Source organism: Molothrus ater, chromosome 1, assembly GCF_012460135.2.
Source record: "Molothrus ater isolate BHLD 08-10-18 breed brown headed cowbird chromosome 1, BPBGC_Mater_1.1, whole genome shotgun sequence".
NCBI lineage: Eukaryota > Metazoa > Chordata > Aves > Passeriformes > Icteridae > Molothrus > Molothrus ater.
In genome coordinates, this window is record NC_050478.2 from 33,344,511 (window position 1) to 33,364,379 (window position 19,869).

A 19,869-nucleotide genomic window follows, 5' to 3' on the forward strand; every position below is an offset into this window, starting at 1 on the left:
AAGCCAAAGCCAGCCCTGAGACACATTTTGAACTGTGAAAAGCCCTGGGGCACCTGGCCTGTTTTCTGCTGTGGGTCAGCAGGTGTGCAGCAGTACTGGACCAGGGAAGCTTGCACCCTTTCTGGATCAGGGCAGGGATGCCAGACATTAGTCCCAAACCAGACTAGAAACCAAAATGGGAAAAAAAAAAAACTATGCAGAATTTATGGAATTTTGGATTGAACTTGAATGATTCTGACAAGTGCCAGGATCTTTGGTGCATTTGAAGTAAAGGGTAGGACTTTGATTTTGGGATGTAGGGAACTTCTCTGCTCTTGAAAAAGTCTCTGAGGAGACTGTGCTTGGTGCATGACCTGGTAAGGGGAAGCTCTGGTGCAACCCTGATGTCTGTGAAAGATGATTCAGATGATATCTAAAGATTCCACGCAGGGAAGCTTTAGGTAACATCACTGCTCCCTGCTCATCATAACACTCTCTAAATTTTCCCTCCCAAAAATCCCATGCCTTTCAGAGACTGGGGATTTATTGGGAAATTATGTATTCCCATGCTTAGTGTTCTGTAAGGTCCAAAGCCCTTGGAAGCATTTCAGTTGACTGCAATGGTCAGTGGCTCCAGCTTACAGTGTCTTTTATATGGCTTTTACCAAGAACTTCATAATGATGTTGTGACACCTCATAGCATCCCTCTGAGGCTGGACTTCACAAGGAAAATGCTCCCCCAGCTCATTTGTGTTGGTGACTAGCTCACATGGTTTTTCATACTGAAAAAGGAGGAAACCATCTGCCAATCCAGGTCCTGTGGGCTTTGTATAAAGCTAGGGGGAAAAAACAGATTTGAAAAACTGGTCTCCTTATTCTTCCTGTAACAAACCTACCAATATCATTATTCTGCCAGTGTTTGATCAACCCTGATGGATCACATACAGGGAAGGACAGCCTCAGCACTGAAAGACAAAGTAGAGAAATGAGACAGGGGTGTGACAACAGGAGAGAGGAGTGGAAGGTACTTTGAGGATGGGCTGGCACCAGAAGGACCAGCAGAGGACCACAAAATGGACCTCACCATTTGACAGTGGCATGTTCTGGTAGGAATTGGAATGGTATAAAAGCAAATGTTGGACAGAATACCCAGACCAGACATCCGAAAACACACTCATTTCCATCAGAGTGACAACCTCAGTAATCGTAAGTTTTGTGGCATAGGTCTTACTGTCTGCAGAATTTTCATGGAGGAACTCCAAGTAAAGCCACTTGCCCTTACTAAGTGTCCAAGGCTTATGGAATCAGAGGAATCTACATCAGCCTTTCTGTCTGTTTGAGACATTTTAGTTCTTGGTCAATTGACTTTATGGTTTCAAGTCCTGGCCATTTATTTAGTCCTAAAATAGGCAAGGAAGCACCAAGATAGATATGGGAGTGTTCTATATAAATTTTCTCACAAGGGCAAATGAGAACAAAAATTATCTTTCTTTAGTATACAGGCTCTCTTTCACCTCTGCCTGGGTTCCTGCAGGCAAACCATAAGTCTTCCATGTGACTCTGATATTTCCCTTTTGTTGTTTATTCCCAGATTCACATTTGTCCAAACTGAAGCTTAGGAAGAGAAAACCTTTAGCAGTGCTTTCTCTAGCACAAGCTGAAAGACAATCCAAGTGGAGGTTACTATTCATTCTGGAAAATAAGAAGGCATTCCCAAAAGAGGTGGTTCTTTCATCATTCGAAAGAAAAAAGATTTTTTCTCAACCTAAGTTACTAGATGAGGTAAAGTCCATGTCAAGATGATGATTGATGTTGGTAGGATTGGGCAAAATCCTAATCTCTCATAGCCTTTACTTCAATCTGCCATTTTGGACAGGAAACTACAAATGTCTGATTCCATTTAAAGATGGTTTTTATGCTGTGCAGACATCTAAAAGATGACCATCTGTCCCTTTTCTCACACCCTCACTCCCTGACCCTCAAATTCTTACACCTCTTGTTTTTCACTGGGAAAAAAATAGGAATTTCAAGGTTCAAGACCCAAATGCAGCTGCAGTTTCTATGCTGACAGGATTTATAATTTCCACTGGGCAGATGAGAATGATCCTTTAAAAACTGTCCATGTGAACAGAAAAATCTATGTGATTTTATATGCTTTCTTTTTATCGTAAAGGCTAATGCTGAGAGACCTGGAAGATTTCATGGTTTGCTTCCCTGAGTATAATAGATTTTTAGTAAGTGTGCACTTTTGGCAGACACAGGCTGCAAGTCAATGTGATTTGCATGATGCACAACTATCACTCATTACTGGAAAGGGTCTTGGTATGCTGGTAGCCCTGTGACTCTTCTGAAAACATTCACAGCAGCTACTGGCATAGACAGACAACAGGAAGGGTTGAAATGAACAGCCTTTGAGTTACACATGATTTTGGTATTTAAAACAGGAGTTTGGTGGTAAATCCTGAAAAGATAACATGCGTGTGCCTGAGTAGGATCCTTAAAGGAATGTGAAACACCAAGAGATGTGTCAGATGACTTTAAAATCATAAGCTTTTTCCAAATGCACTTCCAAGAACAGTGTCCAGCCTCCAGTGTGGAGCATGCTGCTGCAGCAATAATTTAAAATTCTGCTAAATCATTCTGCGACTCTCTAACCAGCACTAATAGCTCTTAGGCTGGCTGGCAATCTCACTCCAATAGGAGGTCTTGCACGGGCTTCCAGACCATTTATGTGTGTGGTAGAGAGAGGGAGAGCACTGCAGATTTAATTTAGTGCCCTTGGTGGCTTTCAGTAAAAAATATATATTAATCACTTACGACTTCTGGTTTGGGGGTGGGAGTTCATCTGGAGTACAGGAGCATCGAATGAAACTCATAAAGATGAAAGTTGTCTTGATTTCATTTGCTGATTTTAAACAGCAAATTGTTTCTTACTCATCCTTGCATGATAATTGGTAAATGTACTGAAATGGGTTATTTGAGTTTCAATGGACTCTCTGGGCAATCACACCATAACTGGAGTTCAGAATGTGCCCTATAGGTACAATTGCTAATGGCATTGCTCAGATAATTTCTGTCTGGGAGAAACACATATTTTGAAGCTGGCATCTTGCAACAGGGAGGCAGGGCCATATTTAGTTGTGGCTGGTATGGGGTCCCCAAGCAGACAAGAGGCTGCAGCACAGCCCTGAATATGTGAGCCATTGACTCAGCTGCAGGGAGCAAGAAATGGGAGTAAATTGTGTGAGATGAATGAGACTCAGTAGGTCTGTAGACAACATTACTCTGCAGATGAGAGTCACTCCATCAGACATTAGGCTGTGAATATTGCCCTTTAATTTGGTTGAGTAGTGTCTCTCTGTTGCCCTCAGAGGGCAATTTATCCTATCTGATGCGAAGAGCTTGCATTTTCAGAATATGAGTTGTCCCCTTATTGGTGGATAATTCACCTTCTGCAGGTGTCTTTGAGACTGGATGGAGCCTGGTTGAGACTTGCACACTGAACTCCTTAGGCGATCACAGCTAGGATCAGAGGTGTCATGCCAGGGGCAGGGTTTGATCTAGGAATCTCCAGGGCAGAATGGTTTGGTTATAAGGAACTAAATCTGGAGTAGGGATGAAGATACAGGGTTCTGTGCTGGTGCAGCTGAGAGCATGCTGTGCCTGTAGTCTGCTGATTACAGCTGTGGGGGCACTTTAGTGATTCTTTTTATCTCACATCTACAGAAAGCAAGGAGGAATTTTGTTACATGAGTGAAAATAGTGAAGGGGAGGTCAGGGTCTAATAGGGACTGGGATTGCCCTGTGCATAGAGTGGTGTACAGGTACCTGCAGTCTGTGGGAAGAGCTGCTGGGGTGGCACTGCTGGCAAAGGAGCATCTGCCCTTTTGTCCTTCAAACCTAGCCACACAGTACTGAGCAGTTCTGCTGAAAATAAGGGAAAAAACAATCACCCAGCCACAGCTGGTGCCTGTCTCCTCCTCTACCACATAGCTGCTGTTGCCATGGCAGCAGTCATTGCCGTTGGAGGATGCTCTGGGGGGCCTCCTCCTCCTCACCTGCTGTTCTCACTGCCCTCAGAGCATCAGGCTGCTCCCATGGATGAATCAGTGACAGATTCCTTCACTGCCTCCCCTGTAGAGAGCTTGGCCTCCCCTCTCCCGAGAGTGTCTGCAGCAGCACGGCCATTTTACTGATCATGGGCAGCACCACACAACAGTGACACAATCGCCTCCTCTTACAGCACCAGGTGCAGAGGTACTTCTCAGCCCCTTGGTCCAGTCCTGTGTGTGTCATTGACAAACAGGTTATTGTTCTTAGCATGTATAAGAGCATATGTCAGGGTCATGACATTTCTCTGAGCCTTTAAGGTGCAGAGAGCAAGTTTTCTATTCCTCTCAGCGTGACAATGTGAAAATCCGCCTCCCGTTGCCCATTTCTGTGCCTTCATCAGGCAGTGGGAGTCAGTAAGGGTTGTACACTTAATTCTGCCAGCTATCCCTCAAGACTGCCTTGTTTCCTGCTTAAATTGCTAAGCTGTACCTGATTACTCTCAAACACCAATAGGCATATAAAGGAAAAGTTTTGAGAGGTGTTGTTTGCAGAATTCAAAGCACGTGGATAGATGGATCTTGTGAACCAGCCACCAAAGTATGCTCAGGTTATTTCTGCAATTCCAAACTTTCTCACTTATTTTCACTTCTTTTATAACTAGATGAAGGTCTGGGTCAGATCTAAGTATAAATTTAAAGCAGGGTTATGTTTGTGGATACCCAGGACATCAAGGGATATTTGTGCCAGCATATATTCTGATGTAGGTTTTGTCTTGCTCCCTTATCCTAAGGGTGGTTCTCATGCACAGAGGATTGAGAAAAGGATGGCCTAAAAGTCCAGATGGCAACCACCAAAGATTTCTCCATACAGGAGAAATTATCATAGTTCTTGTCTTTATATTCATTTGTATTTTTTCTCTCCCTGCACCCATGGAAAATTTCAGTTGTGATTGAAAGAGAATTATTACAAGGTTGACATTATAAATCTTAACTAAGTTTAAAAAAAAAAAGTACTTTGAAAAATATTTTCCTGTTTGAATCCAGTGACTAAAGCTAGACTGTCCATTCTCTGGGAAATTCAGACTGAAAAACACCCCTCAAACATCATATTAAATTCCCTCAGCAGGGATTTTCTTAAAGGAAGCAATTATAAAGCTATCAAAAACATCTCACTTCAAGGCTTTCAGAAGGCAGCATCACTGGGGGAGCTCAAGCTCTGATATCCACAAGGCACCTCTTCCCCTGCTTCCTACTGTGGGACCCAGATCTGCTCTCCATGAATCCTGGCTGATGACCTGTAGCCAGAAGTGTTTTTGAGCTCATGGTCCCCGTCTGGGAAACTGAAATTTTTTCAAACTGCAGGATTTTGATGACTGCTAAGTTTAGCAGAGAGAGGAGGGGAGGGGGTGAGCTGACAGGAAAGCAGACGGTGCTCCACTGGAGCCCCTGCAGGGTGAGTCAAAATCATCATTCCTTTTCCTGAACAAGCAATTTTCAATGGAAAATGGGTTTTGTTGAAATTTTTCCACCCAGCTCTTCCTGTGGCTTTTAATGCCAGTTCTTCATGCCCCCACCCTTCTCTGCAGGCCTGGCAACCTACCCAGCCAGAGTCCCATGGACAGCAAGGTCTCCTGTCTGGTGGACCCACTGCATTGCAGAAGAGCAGGAAGTTGATCTTTCAGGTTGAAATGGAACATCCAACTGAGAGCTTTCTAATGGGAAATGGAGGCCTGGGGTTACAGGATGTTTATCCTGCAGCACTCGGGATTCACTGCACCAGCATTTCCAGATAAAATAATTTGGGGTACTAGACAGAGTTGTTGGTCAAGGGCTCCATTTTTGTAAAAGACAAAAACTTGTCAGTTCAGAAGTAATTGTTGGGTAGGTTGGTTTTTTTCAAAATTCATAATTTTCTTAAGGCAAGGGAGGTATTTTTCATGAAGCGGGGAAGTGAACTGTCAAAAAGAAAAACTAAACTTTTTGTGCTAAAATTGGCTTAAAGGATCACGTGGAGGTGGACTGGATATAGATTTTATGAAACAGAGACTGAGTCTTTAAAGGAAACCCCTGTGTTTGCCACAGTCAAGGTTGTATGTCAATAATATTGTCTTACATTGAGACTTAATAAGATTTATGTGTTATCTGTACCAGGATTTCTGCTGTCAGCTTCAAACTGAAATAAACTGTATTGGTGCAAGCCATACCTAGCATTAACATTCTTTTTTTTTTTGTATTGTGCACTCCAGTTATTGCTGCTGCATCAATTTATTAAAAGGCATACTGCGAGCAAACCATCCTTGATTTAATAGGAAACCCAGAAATATGCAGAGATGGCTTAAGACAGATATGTTTATTGCTGCTGCTGACAGTGTCATCTTTAAAAGGGAAGAGAGACCACATAATTACATGCCTGTGATCTCTTAGTGTTGTGCCACAGTTCTCACGGAAGGGTTTGGACCCTTCTGTTTTCCAGAAAATCTGGCAGTTCCAGTCTATGTTGTTCTATATGTCATTATGCACATCATGCTGTTAGGGAGTGATTTTACCCCAGAAATTAACAGGATGAAGGTGTTCCAAATGGTGCTGGGGTATCCCATGCCTCTGTCATGCAGAAGCAATATGTTGATTCTTGATGGAATTACTCTGAATATTTTTAATGTACTCCATGCTCTGTGCAGGGACAGAGCTGGAAAACTAGTAAGTCCTAAAGCACATGTCCTCTCCTATCAACACAACACCAATATTATTGTGGTGCACTTGAGAAAAATCAACAAATTGAAAATATGCTGATCCTGGGAGCTGCTAATGTATATGGCACACTAGATATAAATTAAAACCATTTATCGTACAAATTAGCCATTTTATGCATGATATTAAAATGAGCATGATACTACCCAAGTTTAAGAATAGCCCAATTCAAGTGATGTTTATCATTTTGAAGTAGAAGAGCTGGTGACATTATAATTATTATTAGAATACTTCCTGCATTACTTCTGTTCTGGAGGGGAAAAAGGAGGGGAAGCAGTCCAGCATTTTAAAGATAGCTAAGGAATTTCCAGATTCTTTATTAGCCATTTTGAACAGCAAATTTAGGTCTGCCTGGGGAAAAAGACTGGAATAGGTCTGATCAGCTGGGAATCAATAAAGGAAAAATTTTTTAGTAGCCCAGCAAAAACAAAATCATCACCTCAAAGAAAATAAACTTGGAAAGTCACAGCCAAAGAAGGAGTGCTCGTGGAAAAGTGTGGAAGCAGAAGATACCACAGAAGATTACCCAAGGGTGAAAGAAAGAAGCATATGAGAAATTTATGTTAAGCATTCTCTTCTATATTGCTCTTTCAAGCAGTTACATTTAAAAAAAATTGTTGAAAAAACATGGGTCATAAAAATTAGCTCTCCTGCTTGTGAACACAATGTAAAGTGTAACTGATTTGCTTTGTTTGCCAAAATTTATTGTTATTATTAAATAGTTGCTAATAATCTGCTAAGGAAAATAAGAAGCTACTTGATGAGAATAAAATATATTTTCAGACCTGGAAATCATTAGACAGCATTTAGTCACCAAGATCAAGTCAACCTAGGCAGATCATGCTGGAGCACTGAACACTGAGACCAAAGCCTGGGCTGCAGTAATAGCATTACTGTTCATAGTAAGTAAACCTTTTGTACAAATCCAGTCAGATGCTTGGAAGGAGCAATGGTGATGGAGTGGGAGATCAGGGAGGGAAGGGAAAAATGGGAGTTAGCACAAATCTTTAGTTTCTCACCTGAAATGTCTCACTCTGATGATGCTGAACAACACTGGACATTGAAAAAGTTCTGTTCCGTGCCCCTGGACTGTGATTTAGATTTTAGACATTACCATTAATTATTGAAACTCAGAAGGCTGCAAAAACATCTTGATTCATTGGCAAACTGACAAACATATGGTGTGTTTTGCAAACCTCTAGGTTTTTGTTCAGAGGAGGAGAACATTAATTGCATGCAAATTCTACTGGGATTTCTGAAACCAGCCGTCGTTAACATCGTTAGACATCGTATCTGGGAAGCTCAGTGCATTTTAAAATCTAAGTTAAAACTCAGAACTTCTGCAAAACTTCTGAGAAGGAAAGTGCTGCAGTGTAATAAACTCAAAGAAGTGCATAAAAGTATATCTGATGCTCTTTGGTATTTGATGTTGGTGTACCAACAGCTTTGCTTGTTGGTTGATACTCTGAATCGTAGGTTAATATTTGTCTTGGTGGATTAATATTTGCCTTGTTAATATACCTTGGAAACTGGCATCAGTTGTAGCATCAGCTGTGCTGCCTGTGCCTCCTACCATTTCTGTTTTGGCTATTGGACTGCCAGTTTGAAATCTGAAATCCTTTGAATGTCAGAACTTCAGACCTAGATTCACTGAACTCAGAGTTTAATCAACAGTGGCAACAGGCCCTAGAGGAAGAAGATTGTGCTGTGGGTATTGGCTCAGCACTGAAAGCCTCACCAGAGAATGCTACAACAACACATCATGTAGAAAATAAATTGCCACCTTTTTCTAGGCTGTTTTTGTGACAGCTGTTCTTCTGCTGAAAAAGAAGCGTGCTGTCCAGCCACCTCTCTGGTTCAGGAAGGGTACATATATATGGCATTACAGATAGACATGGAGGGACAGGACCATATGGGCTGTTTGGACCATGGGCTGTAGGATCACCCTGCCAGGTGACCCAACAGGCTTGCTCCACTTGCATGGAAGAAGTTGGTAGAGCACTCACCACAGGCTGTGACTTGCAGGACAGTAATTCAGTCACAGCATGGCTTCAAAATCTGGAGTGATGGGAGTTGGGATGCCCCTGACTTCCAGTAAGGTCCAGCTGACCAGCCCATGGACTTGTCCTGTAGCCCCAGCTTGGACAGCAGAGACAGCTCTGTGTAAGATCTCTCTGGGACACAACGCAGAGAAATCCTACATTGTGCTGTGGCATAAAGTGACAGGGAGAGAGGACATGGCCTCCAGTTGCCCCAGAGGAGGTTTAGATTAGATATTAGGATAACTTTCTTCACAGAAGGAAGCATTGAAACAGGCTGTCCAGTGAAGTGTTTAAATCAACATCCCCAAAAGTTAAAAATGTGTGGCTATGGCTCTTGAGGACATGGTTTAGTGGTGAACATGGTAGTGGTGCTAGGTGCACAGCTCGATCTTTCTGGCCCAAACTTAGTGATTCTGTTTGTATGATTCTAAAGGACCTGTCCCATCCACCAGGTCATTCCCCACCATCAGTTTCTATTATTACTTTCCCACTTCTACATGCCTTCCATGACTCCTTTCTTTCAGAAGCATTATATTCCTCCTTGTGTAGCAATTTGTACATAGTCCTAATGGTTTCCCTGTTAAGGGCTGTCTTGCCTTAAGCCTCATATTTCAGTTCCAGTGGTCAAACTCCAGAAGCAAAGCACACCTCATTGTACTTCTGTGCCCAGCCTTAAGAACACCCTTCTGCAGCAGTCTCTGCAGCTGAGACTGCTGCGTGGATTTTCTGGCTTTCATCTTCCATCTTGCTTTCTTTATGTGTGTGAAATAGTTTAAAGCTGAGCCCCAATGTGCTTATAAAATGCCAGGTCATTGACAATAGTGGTACTCATTTGCTGTGGTTAATTTAGTATTAATAAGCTGAAACTGTTCTGCAGGGATTCTTCTACATGGAACATAAACTCTTTTTCCCTCAGTTAAGAACACTTTCCTATGAAATTATTGCAGCCTAATAGTTTTCCTCCTCATTTTAGTAACCAGTCTCAGTCCATATTAATGCTATTTTCCCCAGCAGCTTTCCCTTTAATCTCTATTTCAAGGCACCGAATCAATGATTACATGGCATGCACTCCACTGAGCTGTCCATCCTGGGAACCCAGCAGGTAATACAGCCCCTAATATCCTAGTGCCACAATGAAAGTAGAATTTTCTGCAATGGGCTAAATTCAATGCTCTGACTCTTTTGATTTTTAGTTTTCTTCCTTTATATCCAGAGATCCCAAAGAAGGTGGGATATCTTCTCTGTTGCCTCCCAGAAATGCTGAGTCTGCATGTGGGTTTCCTGACCAATTGTTATTGCAAATGCAATAATAGCAGTGAAAAGGAGGTTACACACCCTCCTAAAGCCATTATTCACTCAGCTCTGAAGACTGCAATTGCACATGTTAATCACCCTGGTCACTGCATCTCTTTTCCTTTTAAACTTGTCCTGTCCCTACACCCAGCTGATTTCCCAAATTTATTCTCCTTTGCTCTTCTCTCCTTTTGCTTTTCCTGTGGTTCTGATGCTTTATTTGTAGTAATAATTGTTTCCATCCATATTACTCTGAATGTCTTTCAAAAATGCCCTTTATGCTTAATTCCTACTCTGATTTGCTGAAATTTTTTACTAAAATAATCTAAACAGAACTGTAAAAAAACACCAACATGAATGAATTAATTTAATTCATACCCTGCCTTCTTCTGGTGTCCTGTTTGTACAGGGCATTTCTTACTTTCTGTACCATGTATCTGCTGCAACTTTATATATAGTGTTAATATATGTATTTTCACCAACTGTGGATCAAATCTCCCTGATCATATATTGTGTATATGTGAAGCCACAGCTCAATGGGGCTAGAATGTCTGGTTTAGTGGAATTATTGTTAATAATCCAGTGTAAAGCTTTCCAGCAATGTAGTTACCTTGTCTGATCTCTCTTTTACAGTGCAAGTGTAGTCTCTTGTCTACTTATAGTCCAGGAGGAGAACTATATAATTCCATGATAAAATGACTCTTGTAATTTTATTCCCAATAAATTGACTGTGTGACATCATTAACTTCCAGCACATTCTGTGTGGCCATAAATAACTACCACTTCCACATGGAAAATGGAGAAAGCTATCTTTCTGGCAGGCTATGCATTGCTATGAAGACTTATTAAAAAGAGTTATTAATTTTATATTAATTAAAACAGTATTTTAACAATAACATCTTTGTCCTTATGTTTTTCTCAGCAATAATTAGATTCCTTCATTGTGATAAAGTGCCCGACCTTCAGCCTCATGGCTTACTCACTTGGGAATTGAATTATTGCTTCATAAAACAGAGGGTTGATTATATAATCACTTAATTAAATGTTGTACTCAGTCATTGCCAAGCTATTCCTGAAATGCGTTTGGCATCTGTACTCACTAGTCCAATTTAAACATTGGAAGAGGGTTGTTTTTTTTTTCAGATGTGCTTCTTTAAAGGTTATTATTTCCAGCGTTCCTTTGTTTGTGTGGTCTGGTTGTTTTCCATGTGTCAGGCTCACTCTTAATCACAGAGGAGATGAAATGCTCTTTGTGTTCCTATCTGACTTGCAGATTGCAGTCAGATTCTTGCTGTTATCATTTTGGAAACATATTTCTTACTTCTGTTTGCAGAAGTGCTCAGAGGTAAAGAAGCTGCAGTCATTTATTGGAAACTCAGTTCTGAGCTAATATTCAGGATGTTACCAGTGACCTCCAGAATTGTGGTAGTGAGCTGTGCATGAGCCCTTGGAAACAGCCACAAGCCCAGGTGAGTCCCCTGCAGACAAGCACAGAGCAGTGCCAGGGGGCTGAGCGTGGCACAAGCCCTTCTGCTCTGCTGTGCTCAGCCGACACCCAGGCTTGGGGACTTTTCAGTTCCTAAGGAGATACACCTGTGCCAGTGTGCTTTCACAGGGCACAGTGCAGCTCTAGGTCCCAGGACCACAGGGGACATCACATATTCCCTTGCCAGATCTGCAGTCTGGCCCAGAGCTTCACCCTGACAAGGCTGTGTGGCTTCACCCTTCAGGGACTCCATGACAGGGGTGGATAAGTAAAATACTGGCCATGAGACTACACTGCCAAATGACATAAACATGCATGGACTAAGAAGGGAAAGGCAGATTTATGGGAACAAAAATTCCTTAAAAAGATTTTTATATTAAACTTCTCAGTTTCCTTGCTTTACCTCGATATTTCTTCAAGCCTTAGTTCATAGGTACAGTGCAGAATTCACCAACAAACTGTATCTGCTTCAATATTTGAATCTTTGTGTCTATTCCTGCCTCCACCACTACCAAGAGTTGCCCCTTACATTAAACATGGTTTCATCCCAGGCCAGTGTGACCACGTGCCCTGGACATATGGCACAGATGCAAAACTCTTCCAGAGCAGGAAAAGGGATGAGCCATTGGCAACCAATACTTCATGCAAGGAAGTCCCACAATCTTCCCAGAATCAGTTCAATTGTTCCTTTTCCATGGGGTTTATCACTAAACACAGCTGTCAATTATTTCTTTCCTACCAGGAGAAAGAAAATGGTCCACTTGTGAAAGTTCATAAGATTTCAGCTCTGTTCATTAACAGCTTGGGTTTTGCCCTCTGTTGGCTAGAGAGAGAAGCACAAATAAGGCAATCTTAACCTGGTCTCTTCATCACTGTTCCACTTCTCTGTATACAACTCCAGGGTATGGCTCAGTCTCCTGCCAATTTTAATAGTACTGTTTCTACTGCAGCAAAGAAACAGGGCAGAAAGCACAGGCTGACTTCAACTTCATGGATTTTTTACTGGTATAAAAAAAGGAAATGAAGAGCTTTTCCTCTCTCTGTTTCCATTTCTCTCAGAAACAGGGATGTCTAGGACAGGAAGGCAGTGGTATTTATTCTGAAACAAAATCAGAATTTCCTTCTCAGTGCTCCCTTTATTCAACAATAGGCAGGTGCAGCCAGTGGAATAGCATGATATCATTGCTGATTTAGACTCAGCATCCCTCTCTCTATTTCCCAATTTAAAGATTTTTTCTAGATTGCAGGATTCTGTGACCAAGAGGAAAAGCTGCCTTTTCATTAAGCTGAATCGGCCATGTTTTGGCTAAGCACTGCATATTCTGAAATATATTTCCCCTTGATCTTGTTTAATTATTTCCACAGGATTAACTACTTTCTATTGTGTGTCACTTTCCCCTGCAGGAAGCTCTATGCTGGGTAGTGTGTCTTCTCTTATTATGCATTTGCTTGGAATATAAATTGCTTTTCAATCAGATCTTTGCATTTCTAACAACATCTTCTGTATTGCAGCAGGTGCTTTCCCTAGTGGTTACTTATATGGACTCTAATGGCATGTCATCTGTCTATGCAGGCACTTTGCTGCCAAATATGTAATAGAGGAATTTTCTAGTAGCAGAAGCTTCTGGTAATTTTGGTTCTTTAAAGGCTGAGACTTGTTAATTTATTTTTACATAGCTCATTTCACTGGGTTTAAATAAACTAAATTGGGAAGGTTTAAAGTGTCCTTCTGGAAGCCTGATCTCATCTCAAATCAAGCTGCTTCCTTTTCTTCAACTTGATTTCATAGGAGCAGTAAGAACTGGTTGGTCGGGGATTTTTTTTCTGTCCTGTTTTTAAAGCACCAATAGGTTGAAAGATTAAAACAAAATATAACAACTGCATTTTCACACAACAAAGAGTTAAACCATGAAACAACTCTGGGCTGTTGTGGAGGCTAGGACTACAGACAGGTTCGAAACAGAGCTAAATGGGTGTCTGAAGAAGAGATCTGATGGTGGCTCCTTTGCAGGTGATGTAGATGCAGCCTCTGATGGGCTAAGCTCACAGTGCCCTGGTGGCTGATAGCCAGGGGTCAGGGAAGGCTGGGCTGGGACTGTGGGCTTTGGGACTTGGGTTCTGTGAGCTTCAGCAGCCTCTGCTCTGGGACAGAGTCTGGGGCTGGATGCTGGCTGAGTATAAGCCAGAATCCTTGAGGAAGTTGACTCAATATAAACCAGAGTCTGAGAGCACTTATGACTAGAAAAATGCTTAGGGAAGAGTACACTGGTAGACAAAGTAGGTGCTTCCTGGACTCCATGCTTCTGTTCTGGCAAAAAAAGAGCTGCTCACTTGGAGCGAGTGTGGCTGGTGGATGAAGGCAGGGATCTGCTCTCCTCCATCCAAACCGGGTGCAGTACAGGGGGCATTGCTATCCAAGAGGAATGAATGGTGTGTCTGCTATTGGACTGCTTTTTTCCCTCACTGACTGGAGTTTCATTGATTTCAGGACATCAGCTTCCTGGTCCTTCAGTCAATCACAGCAGTGAGCTGATCACTGCAGCAGTGCAGAGGTCATGGGCTCTGTGACATGTTATTCCTATGACTGCAGGCAATGAGACACTTGCTTACAGTCTGCAGTGAAAAATCCATTTCCTCACCAGCAAACAAAGGCCTCCAAGTCCCCAAAACTCCAAAGTGGTCCTATGGAGAATATTGTTGCTTTTTGTACAATTCCTATAAATGAAGATAGTGGTTTTATTTTGTTTTCTATTGGGATTGCTTTCTTCCCATCTTGAAGAGTGCCAAAACCACAACAATAAAAGAAGAAAGCAGATATGTGAGAAGAGCTGGGGGAGGAACAGACATAACAAAATAACAGAACTGTCAGGGGCTCTATGCCTACAACATCTCCTATATAAGAAAGGATGGAAAGAGTTTGTATGTGACATGATATCAGCAAGGAATGTTGACTTCTTTCATCACTGCTCTGATGCCAAATCTCCTGCTAAGCCCAGCAAAACACTTATAAAACAGGTATGGGCACTGTATAGGATTTTAGCTGCTGCTGGTAGTTTTATTTAAAAAAAAAAGCAAACACCAGCTCTCTGTAGTACTAGCTAAGCTCTTTTAAAGCCTCATGTGATAGAGGAATAAACATTTTCTATCTCCAGAGGGACTTAAAACTGGAATTGCTGTGAAAAAAAAATTAAACAGGCCATTCAGGGCACCACCATCTCTCTCCCTTTCTCCCTGTATAGGCCCCCAGAGGTCTGAGGCTGCTCATACACATTTCACCCTTCTGTCAGTGGCTGCTTGTGACCTTTTGTACTTCAGACCCTGTAAAGAAGTGCCCATGTTGACTGAAGGGCAGGATGGACTGGGAAAAGCTGCTTAACCCTAAACTGTGCAAGGGCTGATAGCTGGACTGTGGGGAGATGGCAGAGGGGATGCCACTGCCCCTTGGACCTGCCTTGCTCAGTTCTCTGTCACAGCCTTGGGCAGTGCAGCAGGGGCAAAGAGGCCTGGCAAAACAGTTCCAGCAGAAGCCTTTGGAACTCTCAATCAGCTCGGAGAAGTTCTTGTCTTCACTCAGTTTTCTCTGATTGGAAAATGTGAAAAAAATAAAGACTTGGGGGGCATCATATGAGCCCAAACTACACTAATGTGGGAGAGACTGGAAAAAGTCACACAGTGGGCAAGGTTTGGGTTTGATTATACTCTTCTGCTGCCAGGCTGATTTTAGTTGAATTTCTTCTGCCTGAAATTTACACATACATACTTGATTGTTATGTGAAACCAGAATGTTAGGAGCTCAGGCCAAGGTTCTTAATAATAAAAACAACTGTTAGCTACAAAGGCAGTGATTTTATTAATTCTATCACCAAATTATTTCAGTTTTCTGCTTGGATCTGCCTTGTATTTCAGGAATAAATCTACTCGGTCTTAATGTAAGTAAACAATAATTGTCTCAGAAATACGTTTTTAGAATAAATCCTTTCTTCCACTTCACTGATATCTCTTGAGACACTGGTTTTAAAAACATGGTGGGACACTTTTAAAACAAAGATTTTTAAAACCTTTTTTTGAAATCAGTTCAGAGGCAGAAGTTTATGCTGGATAGACCACAAGGACTGGCTGGATGTTGTCACTTACCCACATTTACACTTTTCTCTTATAATTACTTTTATTTCCAATAAGTGGCCTTACCTGTTAAAAAGAAAGAAACAAACAAACAAGCAAAAAAAAAGTGAAACAAAACAAAAAACCTGTATACAATCCAGAGAAATAGAGGAAGAAAGGCAATGCTAAAAAACCCCAGATGGTGGAGCTACTTCATTGCCAGTGACATTACAGTACTGTGCAGGTTTTGCTTCAGAAGCTCTGCATAAAATAATCAGCCACAGCATAGAAAAAGCCCCCAATGCCTCTGCCATCACATCCTAGATCCTGTGTTTCCTGACTACAAAGCTTAGGTCAGTGTGCACAGCTTTCTGCAAACCTTTCCCAGGCAAATGTCTCAGCTCTTCAATGTGTGTCCTCTCTTCCTTCCAGAAAAAAAAACCAATTTATCTCTTCTTTAGCCAGCAACTCTATAATGAATTACATGCAGGACACAGTGGTAAGCAATTTCTTATACCTTTTGTAATGACAACATTTATACTGAACCAGAACTTTCCCCAGCAGCACTCTTAAAATTTTTGGTGCAATAAGGATGATATAATTTGGTTTTCTTTTCTTTTTTTATACAAAAGTGTTAAGACCCCTGGAAATATATAATGTATTATAATTTAAAATGCACCATATCAGGATGTTTTTGAAGAGAATTCTTTCCTCAAAATAATTTTATTTCTGACGAATTCTAGGAAACAACAGTAAGAAAATGGCAAGCTGGCTACTCTCACTGTGAATTCCCTCAGTTTTAGTCTTAAAAAGCTCAGCTACTGGTTTGTGCTTGGAAACATGCAGCAGATACATCATCATGTTGAGTTAATGCAGACCTTGCTAGTGAACCAAAAAGAGATTAAATCTTTAAGAAACATGGGTCAAGGTTCAAATGTCCTGCTTAGCTGGGTGCAGGTTTTTACTAGGTGCTGTGTTTTAAACACTTATGAAACAAACAGAGGAGCAAGAGTGACTTTTATTAGAGCTGAGCAGTGAGGAGCTGGGTGTGAGTGAGCAAATACCTGGAAACACACAGCTCTCCTGGGGCACCAGGAGACTTGAAACACTGGTGTCCTGCCCTCAAGGGCCATACCAGCCACCCACTGGGACTGGCAGCAACTTTCCTGGGAAAATGGGGCCATTTTCCTTCCCTCAGTGACTTGTCAGAAAGGTCCTCTCCTGCTCATCAGGAGCAGAGGGTGGGGACCCATCCATCCAGCCACTCTTCTGCCAGGTTCCTATTGGCATGTCGTCTGCAGCTGGATAGGGTGGAGGCAAACACTGTATCATGGGATTTTCCAGAGGACCAGCTGAAGTATTCATCCCTGTGGCTGCTCCCTGGGGTCAGCAGGAAAGCCTATGGGACCTGCTGCCATTGTCCAGAGCTGTTATTAGAATTTATAAAGTCATTTGGGGAACGGGCCCATCTGGCTCTGGGGATTGGAGATGGGATGTGAGCTTTCCATCTCCAGGTCACCTCACAGCTGTTGGGTGTGCCTGTAGTGTGTGTGACATGAGTGATGGCCTGGGGAGGACACAGGGCTCTGCATTGCACGCACACATACCCATAAATGCTGTGCAATTAGCACGGTTTGGCTCTGCCCCTGGAAACCACCGCCGAGCAGCCGGGGACTGAGCAGCTACATGGGCAAACCCAAACTGGTGCACATCTCTTGTCATAAAACTTGGGTATTTGGCTTGAAAAATCCATTTTGGAGCTCTTGGACTGAGAAGGTTAAGCCTGCCCTGAAGCTAATTTCATGTCTTCCTTTAGTATCAACATTTGGAGAATTAAAAAATTGGGCAAAGGAGGACCGAGTAATTTCCAGTGAGTTTATAGGACAGATGATCTGAAAGACGTCTGCCTACCCCTCAGGCTCTCTGCCATGTGTATAAAAATGAACAGATATTAGTGCCAACTAAAAAAACCAACCTCCTCCTCTCCCAATAATCTCCAAAACCTCAAAGAAACTAGGAAAATAAAAATCCAAGGAAGCCATCATTTTCTTGTGGCAGATATCTGGGGACACAGAGGATGAATTGTACATGAACTTTAAAAATGCCATCCCTTAAAGTGGCTACTCTATGCTTATTTCTAGAATTTATTTTTCCACAGAATGATGAAAGAGTCGCAGCTACCAGGTTGTTTTCTTTCCATCACAAACCCCATTGTGTCTGAGTTTCATAACTCATCTCTGCTCAAGTTCCCAGGGCTTCCCTGGTCCCTTCGTTCCAGAAAACACCCTTCATTTCAAAGGCACCATAGCCAATTTAAAAATATTTTGCCATCACTGATGGCCAGGAGTCCAGGTCTTGCAATCTTCTGCTTGACACAACAAGCACTCTGCTGCCGTGGTCTCTCTACATTGCAGCAAGTGCAATTTTTTGGGTGTTACCTTGTTGACCAAATGTACTTGGTGCTCACCTGGAGCTGGAGCAAATCCTCACTGCTGTTCCCATGAATCTCCCCTGGCTCCAGCAAGGCTTGACCCTGACTACCCTTGGAGAGAGCAATATGGGTCTCACATTGGAGCTGCAGTGGGGTGGCTGTCGTGGTGCTGGAGCTCAAACCCTGCCAGCTCTGTGCGGGTGTCCTGTGTCCCTGGACAAGAAGGACTGCGTGGAACGCAGGCTTAAGGAGCATCATTCATGGTTAAGTCACCCAGTGGGGACTCCCAAGTCCTGTGTTTTTTCTGCTGCTCCTCTCTCTGGCGCCTAACAGCATGCCTTGGTCAGGTCACTTCATTTCATGTCACCATCAATCCCTCTCCTGTTTCCTACCAACGTCATGTAGCAGCACATAGCCTTTTACTGGGTGTAGGGTGATCCTACGTAGTTTGACACAACTGCTACCAATATCAGGGAACTTTCTGACTACTACATTTACATATACATACTTTTTCACCTTTATTATTATTGCATTTGATATAATTTCAGTTTCCATTATGTTGCTTTTCAAAGAAAATTGAAATATATTTGAAATTAATACCATTAGTACCAGCAGCTAACAATTCAGTACAATGTTGCGTGCAGATGCAGTTAGGAAATTTCTTTAGTTCATGTAAGGTGAAGGTTAATTTTAGAATGGAGTAAGAGTATCAGAGCCATTAAAATAGTATGGAAAAATGTTACCAGATGAGAAATTGTTCAAAATAAATTAAACCCATGATTTCAATCATGTCTTTCCGGACCACTTTGATACTAGACTGTATTTTTTCTTGCCTGTATTCTGCCAGAGATTTTCATAGCAATCATGTTCATTTCCAAGGAAATCATTCTTTCTTAGGTTAGCAATAAAGACTGTTTCTCAAGGTACGTGAAGGTACTTTGCAAAAGCAAAATATGTCTGATCCTCTGAAAAAAACCCCAACCCTTCAGTTTTACTTTCTTTTGTGTTGGTGTAACTACTGATAATCCACTATATAATAACATTAGTGCAAATACAGTACGCTACATTATTTTGACACTTCTGGATGTGTTTCTTCATTCCCTTCTGAGCTTTATTATGCCACTGTCAAAACAGCTACTGGTAAGAAATTTTATGACTTGTGTGGCAAAGGATGTGGTGCCAGAGAGATGAACAAAGAATGGGTCAGCTACAAGATCATTCATCTTTCCCCCCCTGGACTGCACTCCCCCTTCCTCTTCTCCTCGGACGACTTCAAGGCTCAGCTGCAGAGCAGAGCATTGCTGTGAGACTCAGGGTCGCAGTAATGCTGTGCTGGATACCTTCCCATTCCTTCATCCTTGTGAGGATAGTCCTAATACAACTGTCATTTGCCCGCTCTGATTTAGAACAGTGGAGTGTAGGAGATTGTGAAAAATAAAGCTAGCTTCATGTTCCATCTTTGTTTTTTCAAGAATGCTCCCACTGATTAAAAAAGGGTGGTAGATGCTTTTCGAAGCCAGAGTCCACGCTCATCTGCATGCACGTCCTTGTTTCTGAGATGAAGAAAAGGTTATTTTTTATCACCTCTATAGAAAATATTATGATCCTATGTTTTTCTACCACATTAAGCATGTCTGTTAAACAGTACTTACTGCAAAACCTTGTCTCAGAAAACAGTTTCATTCTCATACAGAGTTCAAGCACTCTGCTTGGGCAAGGCAGATTTTCACCTCCCAA